The sequence below is a fragment of the Tupaia chinensis genome, unplaced genomic scaffold (genome assembly GCF_000334495.1).
Source record: "Tupaia chinensis unplaced genomic scaffold, TupChi_1.0 Scaffold150243_1, whole genome shotgun sequence".
NCBI classification, from domain to species: Eukaryota; Metazoa; Chordata; class Mammalia; order Scandentia; family Tupaiidae; genus Tupaia; species Tupaia belangeri.
In genome coordinates this window covers 431,630-438,725 of record NW_006210084.1, presented here as the reverse complement: position 1 = coordinate 438,725, position 7,096 = coordinate 431,630, and the positions used below count along the sequence as shown (strand labels likewise).

At 45.4% G+C, this 7,096-nt stretch overlaps 1 long non-coding RNA gene across 1 annotated transcript in view; it reads left to right on the top strand.

The window, feature by feature from the left end:
• The window catches only part of LOC114006763 (uncharacterized), a 3,195-nt gene extending 673 nt beyond the window's left edge, over positions 1-2,522 (top strand). Inside the window, exons 2-3 of the long non-coding RNA XR_003548442.1 lie at positions 866-1,055; positions 2,393-2,522. This is a non-coding gene — a long non-coding RNA (uncharacterized LOC114006763). The remainder of the gene's footprint in view (positions 1-865; positions 1,056-2,392) is intronic.
• The last annotated feature ends 4,574 nt before the right edge of the window (positions 2,523-7,096 follow it).

Genomic DNA, 7,096 nt, shown 5'->3' with positions numbered 1-7,096 from the left:
TGCGCGCCGCTGGGGTGTTTTTAGCCACTAGCGGTGTGTGGCTGTGGGCAGGATTGTAGTGGTCTGAACTGAGATGTCTTTCTGGGGAAAGTTACACACTGGACTTGCAAGTTCAGTATGAGAAAAAGAATGTAAAATAATCTCTTTTTAAAAAATAGTGGTCATAGCCTAAGGAAGGGTTATTTAAGTTAAAAAAAAAGATTCAAATTAACTTGAGATTTCTCTTTTACTTTATTAATGTGTTACTAGAATGTTTAAAATGATATATGTGGCAGGACCAGCAGGTGGTGTGGTTAAGGCTCTGGATTCCTAGATGGCCTCCAACGATTTGAGTCCTGGACCCAGTGGCTTGAAAATCATGCCAGGTGCATGTGTGTGCGTGCTGAGAATCCCAAGAGGAGAATGGAGAAGGGATTGCAGTGTGGCCATTCCCCTTAGTGGGTGGTCTTTCTCTCTCTCTGTCTCTCTCTCTCCAGTGAGTACACGTGCCCTATGGTAAAAACTTTAAAAACAATATGGTATCTAGTTATAGGCTATACAGTGGTGAACACGATGTTTTTTGACCTCATAAAATTAACTATCTCTTGGGTAGAACAGAGGTAATAAGTAAAATAATTGTACACCATGCCAGAAAGTGTGGATATGTTGAAGGGGATTATATTAGACAAGATTCTTCCCCTGCACCTTCCTTCCAACCAGCAGGAAGAGGGCTAGGGGAAGCCAGGAGCCCCTTCCCTCTAGGGTAGGATTTCTCTACCCTGACGCTATTCTCATTTGGGACTGGATAATTCCTGTGTGTGTGTGTGGGGGGACTGTCCTGTGCATTGCTGGGTGTTTAGCATCATCCCTGGCTTCTGCCCACTAGGTGCCAGGAGCATACGCCAGTTGTGACAACCAAAAATGTCTCCAGACATTGCCAAATGTCCCCTCCCCAGGGAGTGTGCTACTTACCCCCAGCTGAGAACCGCAGCGGTAAGGATACTACCTAGAAATTGCCCACCACACTGCTCACATCCCACTGATGGCCAGAACTGCATCACTCGGTCACTCTAAAGGTAAAGAAGTCTTGGTAAAGAAGTCTTGGGGTGATCCGTCTCTCAGTTTACTATATGCTCAGCTAAAAGTTAGCTGAAGAAGGGGACAAAAACCTAGCGGGTTCTTTCATACCCTGGTTGTTACAGGGAAGGGAAGTTTGCAGCAGATTGAGGAGGTGGCCCTATTCTTCTCAACTTCCAGGCTGATTTGGTCATTATCAATTTTAACTCACTTGCAGGAAAATCCGGGTGGTGGGAAACAAATACCCCGTGCATAAATAGTGACGATCCTAATTTGCAGAGGAAAAGATGAGCGCTTACCTTAGAGGGCAAACGAAGGCGAAATGGAGGCGAGCGGAGGCTGGGGTTTTTCTTGTGTTTTAGCGCCATCTGGTGGACATTTATAAATACCATCTTCCTCCCCATCTTACCTGATACTTCATTTGTCTGAGGCATAAACTTCAAATTATAAATGACCCTTCAGCAGATGATAGCAAATTTTTGAAGGGTCCTTTAGATGAGAAACTATTTGAAGCATGTTGTCACCCTCTGTGCCATCTATTGACATTTGAGGCTGGATAATTCTTCATCTGAGAAACTGCCCTGTGCATTCATTGTGGGATATTTATTACTAAAAGGATCTACCTACTGGAGGCCCATCCCTCACCCCCGTTTGTGACAACCAGAAACATCTCCAGATATTGCCAAATGCCCCTGGGACGGGAGGGTGGGGGACGTCGCCTTCAGTTGACAACCAGTCCTTCAAACGGTGTCTGAATTCCCACGACCTGGGAGCTGTGCGACACTGACCTATGTGGCCTGGACACCTCCCTGGACATGCCACATGCGTGCGTGTCTGTGGTCTGGGCTGGCCGGAGTTGGGAGTGGATCACAGTGTGAGGACCCTCTTGGAGGTGCTGTCTCTCTGTCCCTCTCATGGAAGAAAGAAAGAAACACAGCTCACCATCTTTGATGGCTGTGTACCGCAGAGGTCTCACACCACCGCTGAGTCCTGGGAGTGGGAGAGGAATTGGGGGGCGGAGCGGTGCTAGGGAAGTGAGGCTCTGGGTGCTGCAGGACACGTCCACTTTGTTCCACTTTGGAAAACTCTGCAGTTAGAGGTCTTTTTGGAGAGCTCTTTTTTTTTTTTTAAGGTTTTTGCCCTAGGGCATGTGCGTTCACTGGAGAGAGACAGTGAGGGGAAAAGTGAGAAATCACCCCTCTGCCGCTTTTCTCCCAGCGTCCCTTCTAGTACACCTGTCTCGCTGACGTCACTGCAGCCCGCCCCAGTCTCCTATCTGCTATGATCTGGCCTCTCTGCAGTGTTCGATGCTATGCATTACATCTTCCCTCCCCAGGCTGCAAAGATAACCTGTGTGCGCGTAATACGAGAAACAAAACACAAGAAGAAAACAAAGAACAAAAACACGCATCTTGGAAGAGCCAGGCACTTGAGCGCAAAGGAAAACAAGAATCACTTGCAACGTTAAGCTTTAAAATAGTCCCTCTTCTTAAAAAAAAGAATGATTTCAGGATCAACACCTGTGAAAAGGGAAAGGAGGGATCAGGATTGGGCAAGACAGCGTTTCAAAACTGACTTATCCATGTTGGGGACTGGGCAATGCGTGGCGGTGGGGCCTTGAGTATAGGATGTTTAGCGGCGTCCCTGGCGAGTAGCGCACACCTCCTCCCCGGACAGTTGTAATGATCACACCGTCTCCGGACATGGGCAAAGGGCCCAAGGTGAGGGGAGTGGGAATGTGTAGCGAATTGGCCCCCGTTGAAAGTCACTGCTGTAGAGAGGCCGATGGATGTGTGCCGAACAGCCTCAGCGGACCCCTGAACCTCAGCGGACCCCCTCAGGAACCCCCATCCCAGGGTTCATGACATGTATTACCGTACAATAGTTAATTTGCTTCTTACCATCTTCCACTCAATGATAAGATTCCAGAGAATTGGGACCACACCTTGTTGGGTTGTGTATCACCAAAATTCAGTGCACTACATGGGAATAAATAGTGGTGAAATGAAATAATAAAATGGGACAAGCCTTGTGATTTTTTTTTTATCTGTGCATACTTATTGAGATGCATTTTATTGAGATGTGGGAAACTACCAAGAAATGAATCCATAGTTATATTACTACACATAATTGTGAGTTCTTTTTTTTTTTTTTGAGGAGAGTCACTCAGCTGATAATAATAGAAAGTACCAAACTAATCTTTAAGAAGCTTTCGAATCTGTCAATGAGATTCTTTATCAGTAACTTCAAAAGAGGATTAGGATATTGGTGTGGGATAGAAACAACTATTTTCTAAAATCTTAGTCAGAATTCAAATATTGAAAACGTTTTCTTTGAAAGATATGACTGTCAAACACTGGACCGTGTCTATGTACAGCCTTACAAAATAGTACCCATTTCATCCAGCAGATGGCACATTGCATTGCAGACATAGCTATTGACAGAGAAATACATACTTTTCTTTTTTTTTAAGTTTTGTCAGAGGGCTGTTGTACTTGATTGTGTGGTAGGGAGGAGAGAAAGCACCCCCTATAGGGCCTGGTCAAGTCTCAATATCTTCTCCTCCATTTCTTCCTCCTTTCAGGATCTGAGGCAAGCACAAGCCCCCTACATGATTTTCAAGCTACTCAAGTCTGGGACTTGAACTGTGTGGTCAGCCAAGGGGACCCAGTTGCTTTAACCACTTCACAGTTTGGCCTGATAGAGAAATTCTGTTTTCGTTTTTAAAAATAATTATTTTATTTAACTTTATTTATTTAAATTTGACGAGAGAGACAGAGTGAGAGAGAGAGAGGGAAAGTGAGAAAGCAAGCCGTCAGGTCTGGGACTTGAACCAAGGTTGGCCATGTGGGAATCCAACACCCTTAATCACCACGCCACCTGTCAGCCCCTGAGAAATACTTTGAAAGAGGAAGTGCATTAATTTCTCAGCCATACACTATAGCGACATATGTCGCTCACATGTGAATGAGTCTAACACTGCATCTAAATTTCTATAATGTATTGTTTGTAGACAATATTTTTATTATGTCTTACACTTACAACTCTATTCTTTCACATGGCTTTTTTCTTTTTTTGAGAAGTTTTTGCTATAGGGCGCGTGCACTCGCCAGACAGAGACAGACAGAGACAGAGAGCGAGAAATCACATCCCAGGGGGGATGGCCATGCTGCAATCCCTTCTCCTCCATTCTCCTCTCGGGATCTTGGGCATGCGCATACATGCCCAGCATGAGTTTTAAGCCACCGGGTCCAGGATGCGAACCGTGGTCCGACTACATGGGAGTCCAGCGACATAGCCGTTACACTAACTGCTGGTCCCATTCATGTGGCTTTTTAAGTTATTTAAACAAGCTCACAACTAGGTTAATCTTAATCTCTAAGTAATACTGTTAATTTCAACTAGCTACAACCATTTGATCCCAATAACATGTAAAGTAAGGTTTTTTAAGAGTAGAATGTCACATATGGTGTTTTCTGTCTTCGCAAGGTATTTTACGGGTCATGACGCAGAAGGAAAGCACGCTTAGGTATACTGTAAGAATCACTCTTATAGGTCGAGAGAAATTGGGTTAGCCCCCTCCCTGATACTGTCAGATTTTTCTTGGCATGGATATTGTACAGGATGAAGCCCTCCCTGTTCTGGGGATGGAAGATCTGGCTTGATCCCTCACTGGTTGTGTCACTGTCTCAGAGCCTCTCTATCTTCATCTGTTGGGAGATGGACAATGACGCTCACCGAGCCTGCTTCGCAGATGAACAATGCGAGTCCATGGTGGACGAACCGTGGACCTCTGCTCATCAGATGTGTGGCCCATCATGTGTGGCGCGGGCCCCAGCACAGGAGTAACAGAGGCCAGCACAGGAGTAACAGAGGCAGCAGCCGCCATTGTGCAGTGTCTGCCTGACGGTGGTCACACTCGCTAGTTTGCCCTGCGAAGGGTCTGAAGGAATCTGCAGCTGCTTGGGCAATTTAGGGTGTTGGGAGAAGCTGGCTTTAAGTGAGAGGCTCCTCTGGGGATGAGGGCCTTGATTAGTATTCAGGGCTTCTTCTTACTACGCTCTTGGTCACTGTTCACATAGATTTCTTATTTCACTTTAGATATATATATATATATTTTTCTTTTTTTGGAGAGGTTTCTTTTTTACTATAGGGTGCGTGCGCTCTCCAGAAAGACAGAGAGAGACAGAGAGACAGAAAGCAAGAAATCACCCCCCGGGGGGATGGCCGCGCCGCAATCCCTTCTCCTCCATTCTCCTCTCCGGATCTTGGGCATGCATGCGCAGCGTGAGTTTAAGCCACCGGGTCCAAAATTCGAACCACGGTCGACTACATGGGAGTCCGGCGACATAGCCATTATGCCAACTGCTGGTCCCATCAGCCAGAAATCTTTCTAAAATATACTATGTACTTTCTTGCCTTCTGCAATAGTTTGTGGAACACATTTTTTCCCCTTTTCTTTCTATCTCAGGCTAAACACAGTGAACGTCAACTTCTCTCACACTGGAATATGAGGATGTCCTTATGTGCACTTCAAGTATGGGGCTGCTTGCCTCTATATGGTATGATCAAATCTCCCTGCTTTTTGGTCTTGCTTTTACAAGGTGGGATTTTTTTTTTTGTTTCATTTCATTTTTGTTTTTGTTTTTGCTTGCTCTTTTTCTATCAGTGGGTGAGGTGTTCTGTTCGTGGTTGTCAGCATCCCAGTCATTGGCAGTCTTACTTTCCTAGCCTCCTGACACATTAGCTGTGTCTCACGTGCTCCGTCAGAGAATCACACATATGAGTTGTTAGACTTGTACGCAGAGCTCTCCAAAGGCCGTTCTACCTTATGTAAGTGTCCGGGTGGTGGTGAAGTGGCGATATCTGTTCTGGTTGCTCAGAGGTACTTTGGCTTACTTCGCAGCTCCTGGCTGTTTCCTGGGTACGTTGGGGGTCTCAGGGAAATGACCGGTGCACGAGGGACGCATTGCTGCGGGGAAAGCAGAATATTGGCTCTTGGAAAAAAAGCATAGAAGCAGTAAATCCAGTCAACGCTAACAAATCAATGGAACCTGAAAGCAGAGTCAAGCAATCAATAGTTATGAAAAAACCCATGCTTGCATCTACTCCATTCTCTTTCCTTGTCACTTTATCCTTTCCATTCACAGACTTCCTCCTGGTACAAATTTGCCTCCAGTTAAGAAGTGAACAATGAGGGACCAGCAGATGGCATAATGGTTACATCACTGGATTCCCACGTAGATGACCACAGTTCAAGTCCTGGACCTGGAGGCTTACAACTCACACTGGGGGACCAGCAGCTGGTGTAATGGCTATGTCGCTGGACTCCCATGTAGTTGACCACAGTTCGCGTTCCGGACCCGGTGGCTTAAATTCATGCCGGGCACATGTGCGTATGTGCCCAAGATCCTGAGGGGAGAATGGAGGAGAAGGGATTGCAGCATGGCCATCCCCCTGGGGGGTGATTTCTCACTTTCTGTCTCTCTGTCTCCCTGGTGAGTGCACGCACCCTATAGCAAAAACCTCTACAAACAAAACAAAACAAAACAAAACAAAAAACTCACACTGGGTGCATGTGTGTGCGTGCCCAAAATCCTGAGAGGAAACAGGAGGAGAAGAGATTGTGGCATGGTCATTTCCCCTGGGGTGGGGGGAGGGATTTCTTGCTTTCTGTCTCTCTGGCGAGCACACTTTCCCTTCTACAGCAAAAACTCTCTCTCTCAAAAAAAAAACAAAACAAAAAAAAAACAAGAAAGAAATGGACAATGAAGGAAAGACAGAAATGATACAAAATAGATTGGGAGAATAATTTATGCAATTCAAGGGTCTTTTTCTTTAGTCAATCAATAAACAGCACATATATTGAACATATAAAGTATATTTTGAACAGATAAAGTAGGTTGCTACATGTTGTGGAGATTCAAAATAAGTGTGCATTTATGCTTTCTACCTCCCCCCCCCAAAAAAAAAATTAACTGTAAGAGTAGAGAGGACCATTTGTCCAATTAAAATTGAATTATTTTGGTGGAAGCCAGTG